The 25,016-nt window shown below is 34.4% G+C and overlaps 1 protein-coding gene across 1 annotated transcript in view; it reads right to left on the reverse strand.

The window, feature by feature from the left end:
- LOC120767751 overlaps positions 1 to 25,016 on the reverse strand; it is a 163,873-nt gene that overhangs the window by 106,793 nt on the left and 32,064 nt on the right. The gene's annotated exons all lie outside the window — the stretch shown is intronic.

The raw sequence follows: 25,016 nt of genomic DNA on the forward strand, positions 1-25,016 counted from the left end.
AGAATGTTGTTATGGTTTGTGTTTTTAAATAAATAAATAAAAAAAATTTTATGAATTTTTTTAATATATATATTTATGTAAAATTATCGCTTTCACTTTCGTAAGCTGCTGCAGTGAGCTTTATGTGCTTTGAAAGTTCTGACTGACAAATCTGTATTGAATTTTTTTCCTTTAGTGGTATTAGCTATCGTCAACTGCGTGGGTCAAGTATCTAATTATCGAGAAACTGCACCAATTTGCTTGCTAAAAATTGCAAGCCGTCTCGTTAGCAAACTTTGCAGACGCTTTTTGTTGCAAGCACACTGCTTTTATGGCATATTTATTTTTTGTTATATTTTCCGTTATTTTTCTTTCCATATTATTTTCGCGATTTAATTTAGCCATATTTATCCGAGCTCTTGCTACTTTTTACAGCATTTATTGCTGTTTTCTTTACTTACAACGCTGTGCCATTTTCGTTGCTCTAAACAGGGTGTATTAAGCTTGCTACAAAATTTTTAACACCCAGAAGTGAATTACGGCGATCATTTAAAATATATGCATATATATGTAAATGATCAGCGTGACGGCTTGGGTTGATTTAGCCATGTTCGTTCCTCTAGTTGTCTATATATACGGCAACTACTTAGTCCCTCAGTTTTTGAGATATCAGTTGGAAATCTTGCACATGACCGTTTTACATCACGAAATTGATTAGTTGTTGAAACTGTCGATATCGGACTACTATGTCATATAGCTGTCATACAAACTGATCGATCAGAAACAAGAATCATATCCTTGTATTGAAAACTTTTTTATCTGACAAGATATCTTCACGAAATTTGACATGCACTATCTTTCGAGTTAACGGTACAAACTCCCAACAAATTGTTCAGATCGTACCACTATATCCTATTGCTGCCATACAAACAGACCGTTCACAATCAAGTTTTTATATGGAAACTTTGCTATTTGTGAAAGGTATTCTATGTAGCTTCGGTGCAACCGAAGTTAACATTTCAGCTTGTTTCTAAATTTTTTTGTAACAAAATCTTTCTCTTAGCCTATATTTCCACATTTGCCACATCCACTTTTCTGCGTCAGCATTTTATTAACGTCAAGCTTAGCTACTAGTTTCAGTTGCCGGCTTTTATTGTTGTTGCAAGTGAAGCAGTTATTGTTTTATTGTTGTTGTAACTATAGCTGTTAATTTTTTTATTGCTGTTGTTGTTGCAGCCAACGCGCAGAATTGCAACAGCGAAATTAAAGCAGAGCAACACCAACACACAGCATTGCTTTCAACTGCAATTTGTAAGCGTATGTGCGTGTGTGTGTTAATGTTGCAAAGTGTTGGTCAGATGTTGATGGCGCTTACTAAATTTCTACTCACATGTGTATGTGTGTGTGTATATGCCAACTAACTGACGGACTGACGCGCGGTGTAATGCTGGCGGACTACCTCACTTGCTGTGCGCTGAATTGGAGTTGTGTGGCAAGCAAGCGGCCAGCGCAACCTATTCACTCAACACAAATGACTTGAAAATGGCAACAAACCAGGTTAGCTGCCTGCTTTGGTTGTATGTGTGCTTACGGTAGCGCCGAGTTGCACCGCTTTTCTTTCCGATTTCTATAGGCATATTTGCCTTAGCTGTATTTATATAAAAAGTGCAACAGTAGCAGCAGCTAGAAAAAATGTTGCAAGTATAAAGCAGAAAAAAGTATGCTGTATAGAACAAGCCAGCTAAATAAAAGCGACTGGCGTCAAGCAATGTAGGCGCTCTGCCCAGGTTGATGTGGGAAAAGGCGCTAGGAAAATTGAAAAAAATATATATAAAATTTGCCATAGCTAAGAAAATGGCAAGGGAAAATAAAAAAAACAGTGAATGTGTTGAACTCTTAGGTAAACTAGGAAGCTTTTATACTCCGCGCTATGTATTTGTGTTGCTCCGAAGAGTACACTAGCAGAATGAAGTTGAATGAAAAGCGCAACGTCAGCATGAATGAAAATTGCATGAAATTGCCACATGCCACATAAGCGGGCATACACCATCACACATACACATATAAGAGCATATAGTGATATATACTTCCTCATACATATTCATTACGTTCCATAATAGGCACGCCTCCCTTCGCGCAACTCGCCAACTGCTGTTGGCTATAGGCTTTACGCTGGCTGCTCCTCATCAAGCATGTTTCCTTGCCTACAATGTGGCGGCTTAATTGAACTTTCTAATGGCAGGCTTTGTTACAGGAAATATACGCTTGTATGCGTGTGTGTGTATATATGTGTGCGTGAGTTTGTATGCTATTTTGTGGGCTCAACAATCTAAAGTGTTGGGTAGCGCCGTTTTTAGGACGTTAGCAATTAGCATAGTGCATTAAGGTTGAGCGGTTTGAAGAGAAGACCAAATTGGTTTGGAGCTGTTACTACCGAAATGTATACGTGCTCTCTGTATAAGGTATTGAATGCGGAGAACTCATTCAGTTTAGGCTCTATGAAAGAACCAAAAACTCTTTTTGGCTTAAGAAAAACGGCTTGACATTTTCGAACCGCTAAAACTGTTATTTTCTCATTTTCTTTGTTAAATAGCATCATTATCTTGAATGTGGTGATTTCGTAAGCACAAAACGCTTTTTAAGACTTTCAACTAAAATCTCTAAATTATATATTTTCTCTTCATATATCTGCTTATTAGAATGGAGTCAAAACTGCAGTCCCATCGAAGTAAATTTCTTATGTAAATTATCAAATAAATATCAGATAATAGTGAGGAAAAGAAAACGCAGTGAAGTAGAACACGAGGCGCTACTGAAAACGCTACAGGCGACGTTATTTAAGTGACGAATGCACTCGCGCCTCCTCGGCAGAATCGATGCGATTTCAAACTGAGAAGTGAGCAATATATAAACGGCAAAGTATTTCCAAGTAGGTATGACACCAAATAATGGCAGCTCTAAATTTGAGTATGCGCCACAAAAATTCTTGAATAAATCTTTTTTAATTCTAAATTTTGATTTTTTAGCAAAGCTTAAATACTAATCCTTTTAAAAAAGTGAAAGCTCTTTGGCAAGTCAAGTTAAATGAAAGCTTTTTTGCAAAATTATCCGAAATCCCCCAGAAGTTGAGCTTGCGGGCCAAATATCCTTGAATAAATCTGTTGTAAATTTAGCTTTTGAGCAAAATAATCTTTAATATGCACTTATCAGTTAAAACTAAAATAATAATCATATTTCTCAAATGAAAGCTCTTTGGCATCTAAGATCAAGTGAAAGCTTGCAGTGTGCAGTGGCAATATGAAAGCTCGCAGGCACAATATATTTTTAAACTTTAAAAGTTCAAGCAAGAAAAGCTTTCAAAGTGTATGAAAAGCTTATTTGAAAAGTTCGAAGGTTTTCTAACAGCTCTCATAAATTTAATGTTTAGAGTTATGGAAAATATCATTTCAGAATTTATATGAAATAAAAGTTTTTTGGCATCTAAAATCAAGTGAAAGCTTTATGCCCAGTTGCAACATAAAAGTTCACAAACATGCATATATTTTTAAACTTGAAAAGTTTAAAAAAATTTCAAAAGCTTTCAAAGTGTGTGAAAAGCTTATTTGAAAAGTTTTAAGTTCTTTTTTAGCAGCTTTCGCCAATTTAAAGCTTAGATTTTTGAAAAATTTCACTGCATTTTTTTTAAGTAATATATCATACTTTGATCAAAAGCTCGCTTGAAATATGTAGAATAATTCCCTCAAAAGCTTGTGAGGTTTAAGATAGATCTGGTTAAAAGATTTCGATTGCATGTGTGGAAGCCAGTTAATGAAACTTCAGGTTGAAGAGAGAGTTACGTAAACAAAAAAAATTTTTAGTATATATTTTTGTCTAAAGAGGTGCAAGTAGATGAGAGAGTTACGTAAACTAAAGAAATTTTTGGTGTCGCCCTTTGTTAAGCCTTTTGCAGTCTGCACCTTCTCGTATTGTCACTGTCGTAGCTAAAGTCTCTGATTTTGTTTTTGTTTCGTTTAATTTCATTTTCCTTCTCAAGCTTCATATGAAATTATATTTTATTATTGAAACTTTCGAGAGTTCCTTTAATATTAACGCAGATTAATTAAATCCCTTCTGAAAACTCACCTTTTTAGCTACAAATACCTTTGTTGAATACTTAATCTTACAAAAAAATCAATGCAACCTCCAACCTAACCTCACTTAACCCCAACTCTTCAGCATATTTCATGTGCTGCCTTTCGCAGCAATTTTCTAATAAAGAGAAACGTGCATACCAACTACTACTATGAAATTACTAGATTCCCAGTCAATAAATTAACAACAAAACTTTGCACATTTCATTGTTGTTGTGGTGCTGGTTTTTCTGCTTGCAAACGTGAGCTGAGCACGCCACAGCAGCTGAAGTTGCAAAAAAGTGGCAAGTGATGGAACAAAGTACTGTCAATAATTCTTCGTTTAATTGCAACTTTCCAACTGGAACCGAGAGCCTACAACAGCAGCTGCAACAACAACAACAAGAACAGATATGTATGCCTTGGGACTGTCCTTAGCGCGGCTAGGCATTTGCAGTTTAGACGAACTATGGCCTCAAGCTATAGACGGCTGACGGCAGCAAGCGTAGCGCTGAGGTGGATTGTCAACAATGCTTGCAGCAAAAGCACAGCGTCATTCAATCGGTGCCATCAGTATTTTGTGCCGATTTTCCTTTCCTTTTAACGTTTTGTCATTATTTTTTTTTTTTTTTGTTGTACCTGACAAAGTATGCAGCACTGCAACTCGTCTGAAGTGATGGTCGTCGTGTCGTATCACAGTTACATCTTGGCAGCAGCTGGTTGAGGCTCTGTGGAGGCAGCTCTGTGGAGACTGCGTCGGATTTCGGTTTTTGCCGTTGAGATGGTTAACAATTTAGTGGAGTTTTAGTTAAATTTCTGCCTTAGCTGTGTAGGCATTTGGCCGCTTGCTAGCGCTGATGTGTCCCTACTTTCCGACTATATTTTTTTACCTGCCACAGCGCGTTGCGTCTATTTGTCGGCGTTTTAGGCTTTGAAAGTTGAGTCGGCTCCGGCGTATTGGCATAAAGATAGATGCCGTAAAACGTGTGACTAGCGTAAAAAAGCAGATGGCTAGATAGTTTGCACTTGCTGGGCGACGCTTCGGTGAGCGCGCGGTAAGTACGCGTCGGTGGGCAACTATTTATAATCGCACATTTATAAATACAATATATTGCAATCGTAGTAAGTACGCGCCAGCGCTAGGGTTGCAACGTCGCTGCGCATACTTTAGCCACTTTATGTTGTTTTTGTTACGCGCGCGCTTGCCACACGTTTAAAGGCAGTAAATAAATAAAAGTGCGGTGAATGTAAAGGCTTTAAGTTAAAAAGTATTGCTACAATAAAGGATAGCATGCAGACATTGATTACACTGCCACGACTGTGCAACATGCCGTGAGTGTGCCACTTTGTTGCACGTTGCCACGATACTACTTGTGCTGTATACGAGCCGGCTATCATACCGCGACTTTTAAATTTTCTATAATTTATAGATGATTATTTCTTGTGGCCGGTCATGTTGCAACATTACCCGCCATGCAACGCATAGCTAGTTGCGCGTGTGCTACATTTACACACAGTGCTGTTTTATGCTTTTTTGCACAAAAATGGGTTAAATTATTAATGATAGCCAAGCGGACAAAACCGTGTGGCAAATACTCGCATTTTGCTATAAGCGGCACTAGCCGCAAGTCTACATCGCCACTCGCTGGTACTGTTGGTTGGTTTGGCAGCATGCAACATGCTTAGCGGCGTTGCTTTGTCGCATGCGGTCACTAGTTGTGGTGTTTAAGCTTTTTTCGTTGCATTGCGCGCGGCACACTTGCAACAATCGGCGGCATTGGCAACGGCCTTCTCTACACAGACACGCATACATATATCAGTATACGCAGCGCATCACTTTGTAGTTGCTGCCGGCGGCTTTTGAAGCGTTTGTTGATTTTCCGCTTTTCTTCACCACACCCCTCCACTTTCTGCCGGTATTTTTGTATGCCAGGTGTTCCTCTTTCGCTGTCGCCTGTTGGCGGCACCAGCTGCCTGTCGCCTCTGGTGGACTTTTGACCGCTCTGTGGCACTGTTGTACTTGCATTGTTGGCTATTTGCTCGTACATCTGTCGTCAACGATTTTACGCATTTGTTCTCGAGTTGGTATTTCCCAGTTGCGATTTTTTTCGCACACAGATTTGTATTAATTCCTATGTTTCTCTTAATAGCTTAAGCCTGACATTCGCTTTGCAAGCTGGTTGTAAATCCTGTTTATCTGCATGTCAGCGAAACTCGTCGACTAAGCGCTTAGCTATTAATGCCACTCTTCATTCTCTTAACTAAAAATGCCGTTTTTCTTAAATTAATCAATAAATGGTTGCTTGAAACCCCATGGGTGGTCTACGGCTTAACATAAGCTTATAGCCTATCAGGAAAATCGAGGTTAGAAGCAGGTCATAAGCGAAGCTAATAGCGACAAATGAATTAGATAGTGATTGCATAAAGATTTGTCGTACAATTTAAAGCTATAACAAGCTTCTTTTAATTATCAAAAAACTTCTAAGTTTGGTTTTCGACTTCAAAATCCCTATAAAGGTGTAACCTTTTTTTTCATTACTCAAAAAGCTCTAAAGTTTGGCTTTTAATAAATAATTATAAAAATCAGTTTTAATTTTAAATTTTAATGGTTCAGTTACCAAAGCTTAAAAGAAAAAAGTGAAACCTCTTTATCAAGTCAAGCTCTAAAGTTTGGCTTTTAATAAATAATTATAAAAACCAGTTTTAATTCTATATTTTAATTGTTCAGTTACCAAAGCTTAAAAGAAAAAAGTGAAAGCTCTTTATCAAGTCAAGTCAATTGAAAGCCTTTTATAACATTATGTATTAATTCCTCAATTACTTAAGCTTAAACAATAATTATGTGTATCCAATGAAAGCTCTTTGGCAATTTAGTTAATTGAAAAATAATCCAAAATATTAATTTTTCAGTAAAAATTAATTACCCAGAAAGCTCTCAAGTTTGGCTTTCGAAAATCTGTGAACAAATATTTTTTTAACCTTAAACATAAATCTTTCAGATACCAAAGCTTAAAGGAAAAAGTGAAAGCTCATTGGCAAGTCAAGTCAATTTAATTTGTCAGTTACTAAAGCTTAAACTATAATATTAAACAATATGTAAGCTCTCTGGCAATTTAAGTTAATTGAAAAATAATGCAAAGTATTAATTTTGTAGTTGCGAAAGCTTAAAAGAAAAAAGTGAAAGTCCTGTAGCAAGTAAATCAAATGAAAGCTGTTTACAACTAATATTTATTCTTCAATTACAAAAGCTAAAACAAGAAGAATTATGCTCATCGGATGAAAGCTCTTTGGCAATATAAGTTCAGTAAAAGTTTTTTATTGCAAAATAATCCAAAATATTAATTGTTCAGTTAAAGTTAAATTACAATTAAGCTTATCAAATAAAGCTCTTTGGGAACAAAAGTCAAGTGAAAGAGTCCTCTCAATCTCCAACACCAGCTAGCATTTATAAAAATCATTTTGAATTTTTCAAGAAATTGAAAAGTATTTGAAAAGCTTTCGAAATACAAGAAAGTTCTTTTTAAAACTCTTAAGATGGTTTAGTTATTTCGCACCGCTAGGAACAACATAAAGTCTAAAATTTCAGTGCATGTTGTTCAGACAGATATCATTCACTTTTGTGAACCGAAAGCTTTTTCCAATATATAGAAAATATATATACCTCATATCACAATGTGATAAACAATTATATGTTTTCTGAATATAATTCTCTTTGACCTACTGGACGCTTGCTGAAACTCCTAGACAAATTCCTCATAACCGTTTGTGCTAAATAATAAAAGCTTTCTGGAATAGTTTTTATCCAGCCTATAGCATAAAAATTTGAATGTATTTTGCACTAAATGATGGTATGTTTAGGCAAGAACTTTGATAAAATATATATACAAACTGATAAAACTACGAGGCTTTAGAAATATGTGGGCCCAACATTGATATTTCAACTATCTAAGATCTAAGGTCTGAAATATAAGAGAAGTCGGTATGAGGATATGCATAAATTTCAGCGATTTTCTCAATGAAACCACAGAAGCTTTTAATTACCGTTTATCTTGTACTGATTAAATTAATTGAATGAATTATTATTATTTTAAAGAAAAGCTTCCCACTGTTAATTTTTTATTTAATTAATTAATTTAAGTTTATTAGAGAAAACTCTCACACAATTTGAGCTTTTTGCATAAGAACTTCGTCCAGTTAATCTTGAGCTTTTTTTGTTGAAAGCTTAGCTCTGTTGGTTTTGCGCTTTTTCAGTGAAAACTTTGCGAAATTGATTCGAAGCTTTTCAGTGAAAGCTGCTAAAAACTAATCGAATGGTCATGTGACTGTATATTATTACAATCTTTAAGCTTGCTGAGATATTGCAACATAGATATCTACAACTTAATATCATAGCTATTAAATTGACTTAATACATTATTTCATCACACAAAATTATAAAGCTAAAGGCTTTATGTTATTAGTCATAAAACTTAATAAGGAAGTAACCATGAAAAAATATCTTAGTCACCCTAATAATAATAATAATAAATCTCAAGTAGATAATCAAAAAAATGTCATAAACTGAACAATTTTAACACAACAATGCGAACTAACTTCCTTATTAAGTGCTGAGAGCAGAAAGTGATTTCAAAAAAGCAAAATTCTGAGAATGCTACAAAACAGAGAAAAAATTTAATTGGATGCTGAATGCTTGCTGTAGATAAATCTTTGCTTTTTCGGCGAAATATTTACAAGCGAAGTGAAAATTATTTATGCCGATTGACGCACAGCGACGCCGAATGAGTGAATAAGTGAGTGTTTATGCTGTTAACTGGGCGCTCAAGCGCGATTGACTGACTAACTCACTGACGGAGTGACTGAATTACTGATGACAATTTGCATAACTACCAATTGAATCAACAATTGATAACTGTCAGCTGTCAGCAAACATCAACATGACTGTCATTATTATTATGCTGAATGCCGTTAGAGTGTATGTGTGCAAACATATATGTATTGAGTTTACTACTGCCTACAAATGACAACTGCCGACTAACGATTGCCGACTGCCGACTGCCGGCAATCAGCAGTCAAGTGAGTGAGCGCAAGTGTTGAGTAGTAAAAGGCGCACATTTAACGTTTATTACAAAAGCAGTAGTAAAATAAAATGGGAGCAACAGCTGAGTGTCAAATTAAATTGATCAATTAACCACTTGATGTGCTCGTAGACAAGTACATATATGTAAGTATGTATTTAACAGCCAACAGCTAGCCTCAAGTTGCCGTCGTCGAATTTGTCGAGAGAAAAAAGTTTGCACAATAAAAATCATATGGCTGCCAACAAATACCGACTGATCCACTTTCGGCGCCCACGCCAACAATTGACAGTTAGGGAGCGGGAGTATTGGTGCGCGCCGCTTTGTCGTCTGCGCACCGCTCTCAGTATACAGCGGACGGCGAACGCGCGCAATTGACAGCTGTAAGCTAGTTTGTATTGACAGTTGCACACAATAGGTAAATAAATATGGTAGACGGGAGATGAAAAAGGTAACAAATTGTTTGTAAATATGTACAAAAACATTTAAGCATATATGTGCTTATGTAAAATGTGTAATATGACAAAAAATATCGGCGTTGCATCGCCATAAAGCCAACAACATAAAAATAAAAAAAGTATGTACAAAAGGCATAAAAGTCGAAACTTTCATTTGTTGACAAAGTACATAGTTGGTCATTTGATATGTGTCATGCGTGGGACGACACTAAGTAATACCGTTAATGATGAAAGTGTGCATCAACGCTGTTTGTCAGCCATGAAAATGCTTGTCAAGTGGTGCTACGAATTTTCCGCTCTTCTCTGACAGCTAACGCATAAGTTTGTTACACTCACTTGTCATGCGAGATGTCAAAAGTGACATTTAGTCGAGGATATTTTAATGAATTTATGACATTCGTGTGGTGCTTTACCGCCACCATTCAACTCTTTAACAAGATTTTCTTGGCGTTTACTGGAGTTTGTAAAATTTTCTCTGTATCCTCAGAGAGACGCGTTACATTTTTATGTTACCCTTATTTTTTCACTTTTACTACATCTAGTGCACCACATTTTCTAAGCATTTTCATACTTTCTACACTACATATCCTTCAATATTTAATTGCGTCGTTGTTTCATTCCATCTCTCTCACATGCACACCCTTTTGTTATCTCAATCGCTCTCTCTCTCTCTCACTGTTAGCTGTAAAAAAGTTTTGCCAATTTCTGACAGCTTTGACAACATAAGTGACGTGTGTGCAAGGGTCGCAATTTTCCTATTGTATTTTGACAGCTGTCAAAGTGACATTCAAGTGCGATTTGTGCAGAGAGTTATGCAAAAACTCAATTTATATTTATCATGCATAAATATAATACATTATACTGACATACTTGAAAGTAAAGCTTACAAATCAGTTTTGTCCAGATGAGCGTTGAAAGGGTGCGAAAAATAACCCTAAGCGTTTAACCTGTTCTCAGAGCTGTTACCAACTAATCTGAACTGACACTTGTGCTCTTCACTTGTAATTTAATAAACACATTCAATAGTTTTACTGAAAGGGGTTGAAACATAAAGCAAAAAAATGCTGTACTTCTATAACATGCAAGCGCTATGACGCTGAATGTAGAGTTACCGAGCTAAGAAGGAAAAGTGTTGGACAATAACAACTGGGTTAGAAAATACAAAAATAAATTTATACAAAAATATATATTATATATTTTTTTTCTATAAATATTTTGAGAGAAATATTAATGAAAATTGGTGAAGTCATAAGGATTTTCAGTCTTAACGAAACATATCACTATTTTTTGCCAGTTCAGATTGAAGTAAGACATCACATTGGAAATAAAATTCAACCTTCATCATAGCTTAAAATAAGCTTTAAATTTGGGTTTTATTATGCTAAATTTGAGTGAAGAAATATTTAGATTTCATTTTTCTAAATCTGAGTGAAAAAAGCCTCTAGAATCGTAACTGACTTGACCTAGAAGCGCCGTCACATTCCAGCAAGATTTTGACTGATTTTTTGGTCAAATAGGAAACGAGAGTGATCGCTCAGTCACTGTATTCACCAGATTTCGCGCACTATGAATTTTTTATACCTTGAACAAGGTACACTTTGTTAAGTTTTTCATGATCTTTGTAACAGCCAAACGGAAACGTGAAGACCCTATTAAGTCTACTTTTACATGATCAGTGTGATGAGCTGTGCCGAAATAAGCATGCCCGTATATCCCTCAGTATATAGAGCCTCAGTTTTTCTCGCTCCTTTGACATGAGGTTGGCCATTTCATCCTGAAAAGATGTAGCATCCAACAATGAGTTGAAGTTACTAAGATTTACTACCGAAATTCGAAATCAGTGGTCTCAACTTTAAGAGGCGTACGTCCCATTTATGATCGTCATAATCATGCTGTTAGATCAGCAATTGAGATATGGACTTGGACAATATGTGGTTCCAGCAGGCTGGCTCCACAAGTCAAGTATTGAAATCCAAGTTTGGTGAACGTGTTATTTCACATTGGCCTAGTCAATTGGCCGACTCGGTTCGTGTGATTTGACGCCATTAGAGCATTTCTTGGGGACTACGTCAAGTCTATGGTCTATGCCAACACGTCAGCTACGAGCGATGAACTTCATGCAAATATCGAACGTGAAATTGCGACAGTACCGGCCGATTTATGTTTGAAAGCCGTTGAATTTGGGTTGAGCGTTTGGACTTCTGCAAGCGTGTCCGTGGTCATGCAAAAGAAATCGGGTTCCATACATAATGGTATCGAATGTGCTTGCAGAGGAATAAAGTATTTCTTAAATTATTTTTGATATGCTTAGTCTCATTTATTATTTTGAGTTTTATAAGAAAAAATATCCCTTCCTTTTGTTGTTGTATTAAAGCGAGCATGAACTTTCTACAATATATACTTATTCTCCAATTAAATCCGTTTTCCACACAAAGACGATTGCAGACACAAACCAATCTACAAGAGTTTTTTCTCTCTCTCTCTCCCTTTCTCACAGCAACCACCTAACTCCATGAAGCTTTTCCCAGCTTATATAGCAATAAGAATTAAAATTCACACTACAGCGTATTTTAATCTCTAATTTAGCGTTAAATTCCGCTTTTATTACCAGTATTTCAACAGAGAATGGAACAGAAAGCAAAAAGCAAAAAAAGGCAACAAAAAATAGAATGCAAAGCAAAATCAAAGAAAAGGAAACAAGTAAATTGTATACTTGAAGGGCTAAAAATTGCAATTTCAGCAGAAAAAGCGGCGACTAGAAGAAAATTGCATGCGAAACACGCACACTTACACACACATGTGAATATCGTAGAGCAAGTGGCAAGTAAGCGAACAAGCGAAAATCTGCATAAATATATGTATGTGTGTGTGATTTTGCTGTGTTCGTGTGCCTAAGCGTGTGAATGGGTGGAAGTGTTGGCACAACGAAAGTGCGAAGTGAATGAATAAATACCAAAGGAGTCAAGCAAAGGATGGATTTGTCGTCGAAGCTAGCACAGTTTTAGGCGCCAAAGCGCGTTGTGTGTTGTACATGTACATATGTACTATATATGGTGGCTGGTTGTGGAAATCACAAACTACTTAAGCGCAACAACCGCAACAGCAAACCAACAAAACACACCCACAAATCATGCACAGACACAGTTGAAAGTATAATTCACACACGCACATATACACACATACACATACATTAGTATATAGCGCTACTTACTCAACTGACTGCGTGAAAATCGTTGCCTTTTTCCTTATTATACTGTGCCATTTAGCAGCAGCGGGAGCGGTGTGGTACGGGGTATGTGCTTGAATAATTTCGCTTCATTTTGGCACTTGAATTGTGCGCTTGATGTTTGCTCAGGAGTGTGCATGTGTGTGTGAGCTTGTGTGGCAATTTGCGCTGCTGCTAGTCGTAGTGGGTATTCATTAGCATACACCAGGGCGCACGATATTGAATTTCTACGCCGTTAAGGTTTTGCTTTGCAGACAGCAATGTCGGAAATCAAATAATGGAAAGGGGTTAAAAGGAGTGTTACAGTGGCGTTGTAATGTTAAGAAAAACTAAAATATTGAAAAAAATGTTTAATAGTAAGATTGGTTTGGGATAAGTGTGCAACAGGAGAAATTAAAATTCTTAAAAAAAAAATTTTTGTATTACTTATTGAAAAGAGATTTTTAAAAACTCATTTGATTTTTTGTTCACGAAAAAACCTTTTTTCTCGAAAAAAAAGTTTTGAATGTTCGAAAATTTTCGATTTTTTTTGAAATTTTTTTATTCGAATTTTATTTTTCTCGAAATAAATTTTTACATGCTAATATAATTGTTTTACCTGAAGTTTTATCTTCAAATTTTTCGTTAGAAAATAGTTTTTTAAATCAAAAAAGAAGACTTTTATTCACGTAATTATTTTTACAACCGAAATGTTTTTTTTTGGGAAAATTTATGTTATTTTACTGATGACTTTAATATTTTTAATCGAAAAAACTTTTTTATTTTCGAATGTATTTTGTTTATTCACTTTCGAAGTTTTTTTCCTTATAAAACTTTACTTTCCGAATTAATAGTTTTTTCGAGAAATACTTTTATATCAGTATTTTTGCTTTTTAAGTTATTTATATTTTTACAGCAATTTACATATTTTTTTTTAATAGCAAAATAATTATATTTCCGAAACAATTTTTTTTTTTTTTTCAAATTTAGTTTTTTTTGTGAGCGAAACAATTTTTTTATTCGGGAAGTAAAGTTTTTTACGCCTAGAGCTTTCTATTTGTGAACTTATTTTTTTCACGATTATAAAAATAATTCCTTCTAGAGAAATTAAATTTTTAACATCGAAATTAAACATTTTACAAGCAAAATTTTCGTTTCCATTCAGGAAATCAATGTATTTTATTTTATTTTCGAATTCTTTTTTAATGTATTTCAAATTTGGTTCGAGAATAATACTTTCTGTAAATTACGTTTGCCATCTCAAATTATTGTTACTATTTACAGTTATGGATTTTATATATTAGTTTTGTGTTGAGCTTTCGTGCACTTTAGCTCTTTCGAATAATTTTTTATACCAAAGCTTTTCGCCTGTAAGCAATTTTCTCACCGAAAAATTGGGGTCTGGAGATTTTACATAGACATTTTGTTTTTTTTTCATATTATTCTAAATTATTTCCAAACACTTAAAAATTTTTTTGTGGCGCAAAGCTTTTTCCGTAAGAGCTTTCATTTTAAAAAGCTTTTAGTTTCTACGACTCGCAAAAAGTTTCCGAAGGCTTAAGAACTTTTTGTGCCAAGAAGCTTTTCTCGAAAGAGCTTTCAATTTAGAAAGCTTTTTGTGGCTACTTTTACAATTCGATTTACATTATTTACATTTACACTATTTCAGTTACAAAAAACTGACCCTTATCTTAACCTATAAATTTTGACCACGAATTATCGACTGATTCTTTCTAGAATTTTATTTTTAACTCAAAAGCTCAAAAGCTTTTCGTAGATATCATTCTTCTAAATTGAAAAAATTAATTGTATTGCTATAATTTTATTCTTCATCACCACTTCCAGACCGGCTCGACAGTGTAGCTCAACCCAAATGCTGCCAGTGTTGCCACCTACTTGAATTCACCTAATTTCGGTATATGCCTGCCAGTGTTTGTGTCACAGGATATTCAAAACTCAATTCTTTAGCACACTTCACTCTTCACGAACCGCAACATGCCCAAATTGTAGTATAGTAGCAACAACGAAACTAAATTTACTGTGTTGCATGCAGCGATTTGCCATTATTGCTGCTGTTTAGTTTGCCGTTTTGTAGGTGTATGTGTGTTTTTGCTTTTGTATAAGTGTGTGTTGCTGCAAATTTGAATGCAATGAAATATGCAAATGAAGAGTGAGAGTCGTAACTAGACTAAAGTAGCAGTAACAACAACAAGCTGTACTAACAACAACAAACAGCAGCCAACAGCGACAACAAATACGACTAAAAACACGCTGAACAACAACAACGAAATTGCGCATATTAGCTACAACTACACACATTAACGGGTAAGTAACTAAAAAGTTACAGGGAAAAGTGTTCAATGACGACGACACGGTGCACGACGAACAACAGGAAACCGGAAGTGGCAGAGAAAAAGCACAAAAAAGTCACGATATAAATTTTTTTTAACCGTAATATTTTCTCATTTTTTGCTTAGCTAGCAAGTGCTTCCTCAACGGCAGCGACCGCCAGCCGCTACGAAATCACAGCAACCGGCGACGTTGGACTTTTATAGCGGAAATACGATAGATGCGCAATGATGTATGGCGTCGTGTCGCCGAAATGCCAAAATGTGTGATTGGGGCGCAATGATGTTGCATGTGCGCACATGGCATTATGTACAAATGTACTTATTGGTGGATGCATGTACATAGCTGTGTGCGAAGTATGATTTGCGGCGGCTCCCCCAAGTGCAATTGAAGTAAAAATAACGTCAGCAGTGGGTACGAGAGAAAAAAAATAACGTTGCAAATGCTTGCTGTCGTCTGTTGGAGCGAGCACATTTCCCCACCGTGTCGTCATTGTCCTGTGAAATATGAGCAAATATGCGCAGACTGCCAGTCGTAGACGAGATATTAGTTCGGAGTACATGCGGTTGGACAATGGTTATGCTGTACTGGAAAGTCCTTTGGGGCTAAATTAAAAGTGGCTGCCTTATTTTATTTTTTTTTTGTGTAGTTGATCGTTCTACAAGCAAATTTTCTCTCACAAAAATTTCGATCTCTATTTTTTCACTTGCACCTTTTTGCTAAGTCGGACGTTATATTTGCTCCCAAGGCATGTTTTTTTTTTTAATTGAGACAATTTGCACAATTTCATTTTCTTAATTCATTCAATTAAAATTATCCATATTTGTGGATTAAAGGAAAAACCCAGCAGTGGAAAAGTTCTCCTCAGACATTTCGTTAACATTGCAATATATCAATTTGGCTACATATTTGTTGTTCACATATCCGAAAGCTTGTGATAAAACAGGTGAGACGTTTTAGAAATACTGCTGTGATCACACTGAAAGTTGAATTTTGTCCATTTCATTTCCTTCAGAGTAATCCCCTCCCGCTGCAATACACTTATGCCAACGAATTTACCAGTCATCATAGCACTTGGAAAAAACCTCCGTCGTGATGGCCATCACAGCCCTCTTCGATTCAGCTTTTATATACTCAATTTAGTCAAAACGGGGTCGTCGGTGTGGTCGTGTGAATTTCTTGAATAGCCAGAAATTGCACGAAGGAAAATCAGGCGAATGCGGTGGTTACGGCACGCTATTAGTTGAAATTGTGGCGAAATGATCACGAATAACCAATGCAGTATGAGAAATATTGAAAAAAAAAATATTGCTAAGGTAGAACTATATATAAAATACTTTATAATCCGACTTTTGTATCACAATTAAGAAAGAAATACTTTTTAGCAACATAACCTGTCCATACTGGTTCTTGCACCAACTAATCGTTTCAAAAGTTCAGATAGCTAAGTACTGAACCAGTAGTTTTGCATTTGATAACAAATAGGTACACTATAAAATGAATTTGTTGCCAACAAAGCATAATACTAAAGAAGAATTCAGCCTTCTCTATTGAACTTGTGCGAAAAACAATTCTTCTTCTTCCTAATTGGCGTAGACACCGCTTACGCGATTATAGCCGAGAAAAACAATTACGTCGATATTATTGCTAATGTAGATAAAGTCTCTATTTTTCGCAGTTTCGCCGCAAATAAATTATAGTTCGACGGCTTAAACCTCGGTTAACAAGAAAACTATTTTTATCAAACTAATCTCTCCTAATCAAACTGTTATATTTTGTATAAAGTATAACCCTTAAAATAAATATTCACAAAAATTTACTATCTTACTTAACTTTGACACGGACTAGTCCATTTAAGCAGCGCGTGCCAACCGAATTTGAGTTAAAAATTAACCTCGATTTTGGTTAAAGTTTTGGATAATGTTCTGGTTATAGTTTTGGGTATGGAGCATGTCAATGCTCGTATCAAACGAACTGAATCATTTGCAAAAACGATGTCAGTAACGGCCGTTCTGATCAAATCTGATCAGATGGTGTTGTAAACAAACGCTGATAGAGCTTTTTCGTGATCAAAGCTTTGAAAAGCTTTACTCTGCTCACTCAAGACCAGCGAAGAAGGATCATAACTTCATAATTTAATATTATTTTCTTAACACTTATATTTTGCAATTTTACGTAATTTAATTTCACCAACTGTTTTGATCGCCTATTCACTCATAAACGCCTACATATACAAACATATGTTTATACACATATTGTATATATGTACATATGTACATACATATATATAATCTTTCACATCTGCTGTGGCAAACAGCAAGTTTTTCGCAAATTCCCAACAAGTTCTTGCCACTTTCACGAACGCACATGCGAAAATATACGCCAACTTTGAAGTTCGACAGCAAAGCAGCAGTTTCATGGCGAAAAAGCACAGCAGCGTACAACCATGTGGCGCCACACAACAAAAGCCAAATGCAGCACAATGCGAGCGCGTAACAATTTCCAGCACACCTGCTGGCTGTCGTACGCGTAGAAGGAAAGGAATTCAATTCAAAGGCAGCACCTTGAGCCAGAGCGGTAAGGTGGAAGTGGGTGAAGAATTAACCAAAAATAAAAAGCAAATTCTAACACACACGCACACACACCATACACATAACGCATTATACTTTGCACAATAACACCCACACAATACTGTCTTTTGCAACGCCACACGCCACTAAAATCGAGTTAAACGTTGGAAGGCATAAACGTGCATGTGTGTGTGTTTGCTCTACTCTTGCCTCACTGTCAATCACGTCCGCTATGCGCAGCTGCAACGGCAGCAACATATCAAAAGCATATTTGGCATTGTCATGCACAGCAAGCGCGTTGGGCGGCAATTGCAAATACAACAACAAAGCAAAAAATTGTTGTATACGCCACAACAAAAGCAACCAGCATTGATAGCAGCAATTCAATGCAAGTGTAGGGCTTCCATGGCTTGGCGCCCACACAATCTACTGTCTTTCATGTGTGTGTAAGTCTAATTTTGGTACCTACACATGTACATATGTGTGTTATTGTGTTCGATCGCCCACTATCCTTATAGAATTACCCTTATTCTTGTGCTTTTGATGTGCCTGCTGTTGTTACCGCTGCTGCTGTTATTGTTACTGTTGTTATTGCTCCTTTCAATCGCATGCTGTGCATTCCCAATTTTAACCCTTTTTTGTTGAAAATGAGAGTGTTTGCTTGTAACCAGTATACATACTATATAGGGATCTGATTATGTTATGCTTTTTGGAAAATACATAATATTTTTACCAAAAAAAACGATTTTTTGTAAAAAATATATTTCTCAAAAAATAAAACTCTGTCAGTATAATAAATGTTTTTTAGAGTATTGGTATACCTTTAAAAAAAATATTTTGGGCAAAAAAAAATTAGACAAAAAAACTTTGAAAAATATTAAAAAAAAAAATGTGGAAAAAATATACCTAGAAATATATACATATATAAAAAATACGATTTAGTATATTTTGGGGCAAAAAAAAATTTAGACAAAAAAACTTTGAAAAATATTTTAAAAAAATGTGGAAAAGATATATTAAAGAAATATATGTATATAAAAAATACGATTTTTTTAATTTTTTTCCTTGAATGTATACATACACATTAATATGTATATATTTTTTTAGAAAATACAGAATATACAACATTTCTTTTTCTAAGAAAAAGCTTTCACAAAAATTCTATAATAGCATTTTTAACAAATTTTAATAAAACAATTTTTTTTTCTGAAAAATGTTTATTTTCTTACTTACTTTACTTAAAAAAAAATTGTTAAAAAAAATAGGCAAAAATATATTAAAAATATATTTCAGAAAAAATATTTTTTGAAAAAAAAAATAAACGACAAATATTGTTTAAAAAATATTTTTTTTTTGTTTTTCTTAAATATACATATATGTACATACATTTTTGTTTTTTAGAAAATATAGAGTATACAAAAAAATATATTTTTTTGAAAATAAAAGTTTTCACAAAGTTACTATAACAACAATTTTAACTTATTTTAATAAAACAAATTTCTTTCTGAAAAATTTTTATTTTCTAAATTTATTTTAATTTCAGAAAATATACGAAAACTATTATCATTTATAACCAAATATTTATTCAAAGTATTTTCTCTTAACAAAGTTGTTTCGTAAAATTTGGTAAACTTTTTATTTCGGAAAAAACTACATTAACAAAAAAATTTATTTTTTAGAAAATAATTATACATATTTTACATATATTTAAAATAAATATTCAGACAAAACAATTTATACAAAATATCGATAACTTAATTTTTAACTTCTTTCATAATTTTTTCATCTAAACAATATTTAATTTCTCTTTTTTTTTGATATTTAAAAAATGTACTAAAAGTCTTAATATCCTAAAATAAAAAAAAAATAAATTTTTTTTTACACAAAAGTTGGTTTTTATATTTTTTTGTAAATTTTTTTCTTAAGAAAGATTTTAAAAATACGTTTGCTAATCTTTTGGAAAGAAATTTTTTTATATAACTTTCTCTAATGAATTGTTTCTCTAAAAAGTTTTTCAACATTTTTTTTTTAATTTTTGTACAAAAAATTTTTTTTGTGAGTTGGAAAAATTCTTATCTAGATCTTATTTGCTTTCCGATTTCCAATACCTAATAGGTCCTTGGCCAACAATAATTACTTTTTGATGAAAATAGCTGCAGTTCAGTATTAGTTATTACCAGAAGACAACCCACTCTTTAGCAGAGCTCTCTCTGAACATCATATAGAGAGAAATGCTTCCTAAACCGATCATAGACATTTAATGGAAAAAGACACAACATTTTCATGAAAGATATACTATGAAGGATTCTTTTATTTGGTATTTTGTCCTTTGGAATACTCAGATTTCGATTTAAGTTTTAAATTAGGGTTTCGATGCTGAAACATAATGAAAGTTTCTGCATCACTGATTTGACGACAGTAGCCCTTTCCATAGAGTTCAATGTTACTTAACGTTTTTAAATGAACTATTCATAAAATGGTCAGATTTTTAATGGCAGACATTCAGACCTCGAAGGCTAAAACGAAGCAAGAAGTTTGTGACCTAGAGCTGGAAGCTGTTGCCAAAACATTCAGACTCTTAACGTTAATTGTAAGCAAGAAGTTTGTGAGATGGTTCCAAAAATGGCTACCAGGTTGTAAAACAACAGTTGGTTAATAAAAGGGGTGATCTATGCTGAAAACATACAGTTTATGAAATCTTGTTCCATAAAAAATGACAAGTCATTTTTCCTACAAAGAGAAGACTAGATTAACGGAGTAAATTTGGCGTTAAAAAACATACTTTGATGAATTTTTTATTATTCCATTCACAAAGGTGTTGAGGTTAGATTCTCTTTAGAGATTTAATTTAAAAAGCGTCATAGCAAATATCACAAACTATCAACCATTGCATGTTTCTTTCATTATCGCACTAAAAAATGTCAAGTGATATATTACAAAATACCGTTTAAAGATCAGTTCCGCCGAAAAAGTGGCTATAAATTCAACATCTGATTGGAGAATTTTATGTATAACGCATATAAAAAAAGTAATCCCTACCTACAAATATCCTGCCAATAATTCATTATGCGAAGCGAGGAGAGGCAAAGAAAAAAACATATGTATGCCCCATATGTTTTGCGTGCGGCTGTAGCCATTATACCAGCAAAATGTTAACAACTAAACATTTATGCGTTTTGCGACATTTTTATGGCTACCTACAAACACACTTTAATAATATATGTGTAGGTATATGCCTATATACTGTTGTATTAACAATAAAAAACAACAACAGTAAGTAACAACAAATGTTGAAAGGTTTTATGTTGTAAATGTGCTGTGCTGTCACATAAGGAGTAAACGCTGAAAGGCTAAAGCAATGAATTACAGTGCAATTTTATTGACCATAAATGCCTCCTGGCCGTAAGTAACAATAACAAAGGCAGCAACAATAACAACCACAACAGCGCAGGCGAGTAACGATCGCGAGCCACAATGATGTGGCTGGTGTAATGTGTGACGGTATGAAAATTTATAGGCATTTAGATATGTGTGTCAGCGTGCATGAGCGAACGAGTGCGCTATGGATACACATATAAATGTGTGTGTGTGTGTGTGTGTGTGTGCGGCAAGCATTTTTATATGATAGTTATAAAAATGTCAATAAAGCGCATATAATTTCTGCTATTTTACGCTATAAAAACGGAAGTGGCTGGGAAGCGTATGCAGTGGTATTTAGGACTTGCAACTTAAAGATGCGGAGTTTTAAGGAAATTAAATGCGCACAAATACACATGCACATGGCAAAATTGGAAAATATTAAATGCAAGTAAGGTAAAATAAGAAAATAACGCATGGCGCGCTATAGAAATGTAAATGCATGAAATATAAAAATTATTTCTGTCAACTTTAATGCTTTGCGCAACGTGCCACTGCATTTAAAATTATGATGAGTTGCTGCAACAAATATTAACCGTATTTATTACAACGATGCATGTGGAAATAAAATGTAAAGGATTGAGTGGGACATATGTACATATGTATGACGTGTAATGGACATGTCAACACTTGGAAGTGTACAGTGGTTAAACGCAAATTTCGGGATTAAAAAAACAGTATTTCGGGACAACAAAATTAAATTTGGAATTTTCGGTATTATGGAAAACAACATTTCGTGACCACAAAATAAGATTTGGGTTTTTCGGGAACTGTGTAGTGGTAAATCGAAAATTTCGGGATTATGGAAACCCATAATTCGGCACCACAAAATAAGATTTGGGATTTCGGGACTTGTTCAGTAGTAAATCGAAAATTTCGAAATTGAAAAAAAAACAAATATTTCGGTACCACAAAATTTCGAAATTGAAGAAAAAATTATTTGGGGACCAAAAGATGTGGGATTTTTGGGATTTATACAGTGGTAAACCGAAAATTCCGAATTAAAGAAAAATATATTTCGGGACTATAAAATATCTATCTCTACAGGAAATGAAGCACATAAATCAGTTCAGGTTTCGTTCTTGGAAGCGTACAGTGTTATTACGAAAATTTCGGGAATAAAGAAAAAATTATTTCGGGATCGTAAAATAGTTTACGGGATTTTCGATTTTTTTTACTGCTTGCATGCAATACTAAATACAGTGGTAATACGAAAATTGCGGGATTAAATAAAAACTACTTCGGGACCACAAAAGGAAATGCGGGATTTTCAGGATTTTCGATACTTCTCGCTATCACCACCGGAAATTAAAAAAATTAAGCACATATTTGGTAGAAAATAACATAAATTAATAATTATTCTTTATAATTGTATAGGTATTTAAGATGGCACATAGTATTTAACAGCAGGGTATGAAAGTAATGGAGACATCAAAGGAAGTACGTTCAATGCTTAAAAAAAATCGAGGTCTTCAAAAAATCATTTTCGGTATTTCGGGATCCCGAACTATTGCAGCTATTTTAAAAAGGATAATAATGCTTCATTTGTATTTAATAAAATAATTTATTTGAGCTGCTTTTGAAGTCTTTCATGCGACTTAAGACATTCAAAAAAGTTTTCCGGGATTTTGAAAATTATTTACGGTATTTCGGCATCTCAAACCATAAAAGTAAATGAAATTTATTACAACGATTATTTTTATACTTTAGAAAACCCTATTTTTGTAAAATAAATGTTATAAAAATGCGGGATTTACCAAAATTTTTTTCGGGATTTCGAGATCCCGAACTATTGAAGCTCTTCCAAAAAGGTTAATAATGCTCCTTTTCTACTTCTATTTAATTGAATAAATTATTTGAGCTGCTTTTAAAGCCTTTTATATGACTACAGACTTTAAAAAGAAGTTTTATGGGATTTTGAACATTATTTACGGTATTTCGGCATCTCAAACAATAACAGTTAATGCAATTTATTACGACGATTACTTTTATACTCTAAAAAACCTTATTTTTGTAAAATAAATGTTATAAAAAGTCGGGATTTTCGTTATTTTCGGGATTTGGAGATTTCGAACTATTGGTATTCAAAAAACGATTTGTTATACTTTAGAAAACCTTATTTTTTATAAAATTTATGTCATAAGAATTCGGGATTTTCTAAAATTATTTTCGGGATTTCGAGATCCCGAACTATTGGTATACCAAAAACGGTAATAACGTTTATTTCGTACTTTAACGAATTAAGGAGTTATATTATTATAATTATTAAACTAATAAATTAAATAATTTGAGCTTCTTTTCCAGCTTTATAATCGATTGTAGCCTAGAAAAAGAGTTCAACATATTTTCAAAAGCTATGTACGATATTTGGGGATCCCAAACTAAAGGAAGTATTCGATTTTATACAAATACTAATTTCATATTTAAGAAAATGAAAACAAGAAAAATCATTAATTTCCGCTGCACTGAAGCTCTAGTACGAATTCTTCACGGAAGCATTTCTTATAGCATAAAAAAACCTGAACAATATACTTATGTACATATACTATTTGGAAACTGTAGGGATGCCTTGGACATTATATGGCAGCTATGTATATGCTATAGTTGTCCGATTGAAAGAATATTGTCGGAGATTACAGAGTCGCCTTGGACTATATTCCATGTCCAGTTTCCTTAAGATATCCTATAAAATAAAAAAGTTCTCCACAGACGAACTGTATTATGACCGTTTAGTTTGTATGACAGCTATGTGCTATAACGGTCCGATATTGGCGATGCCGATATAAGTACGTGCTCAAAACATCAGACGATATCTCGGAAACAGAGAAACCAGTTTGTTAAAAAAACGTACTAAGAAATCACGAAGTTTTCAGGGCGGAATAATTTATCGTTTTCGAATTTCTTCTGTCCTTTTTAAAGACTAATATTAATGTCATTATAAATAGCTACAAATATGACTCTTTAACCACATTTACATACCTCAAAATCAGTACTAGTTTACTTTCGGGAAAATTTCAATTGACCCTTACCACCCATCGTTGCCACACCGCGCTGCATGTCTACTGACCAACCATATAGGCTTGATTAATAGGAATCTCACATGCCCTTAATTCAATTAAATTAAATGAACATCAACACAAATATTTTGTAATCGAAATAGATAGTAGATACGCTTGCGCTGTGGCGGTATTTGGGGCAGCAGAGAGTGCAATGGAGCACGAATATGACGGCAAAGCGGTGAAGAATAAACGAAAACTCGTATGCCTGCAACTGCCTTTCTGTTTTGTTGTATCGGTTAGTATAGTAAAATAGTGTAGGTACCCACAAATTAGACACGCTTGATTAAAGTTTATTGCATTCACACGAAGTGCCTAAAAAGCAACAACAACACTGTATATATAACCCTAGAAAGGCAGTTAAAGTAAGGAAGCGGATCGAACGACTATTCAAACGTATAACATCGTTGGCTCGCGACAAAATGTACGTGGCGTTGCACTACTGCATATATATGTACGTGTGTGTGTGATGCTCGTGTTGCAAGATGTCACCAAAGAGTGCGCGATCGGCATGAAGCCGCATATGACAGCAGCTGGCCGTTTTTATTTCGTGTCGGCTTAATTGAAGTATTGCTGGATGCATATTATTACGGTTTAAGTGGCATGAGTTGGTGCGGCGTGGAGGGTAGCCGAAAAAAATTAAATAGCGTTTCCTTTCTATTTGTCTATTCCACACAGCGACGCCCACAGGTGTCACGTTTAATACAATTTTTTTCTCATTTCATTTTCGTAGCTATTCAAGCGTCAAAGGAAATTTAAATTGGTTTTTTCAGCGGTTGTCTATTTAGAAGAAATTGT

This window comes from Bactrocera tryoni, chromosome 2 (genome assembly GCF_016617805.1).
Source record: "Bactrocera tryoni isolate S06 chromosome 2, CSIRO_BtryS06_freeze2, whole genome shotgun sequence".
Taxonomy (NCBI): Eukaryota; Metazoa; Arthropoda; class Insecta; order Diptera; family Tephritidae; genus Bactrocera; species Bactrocera tryoni.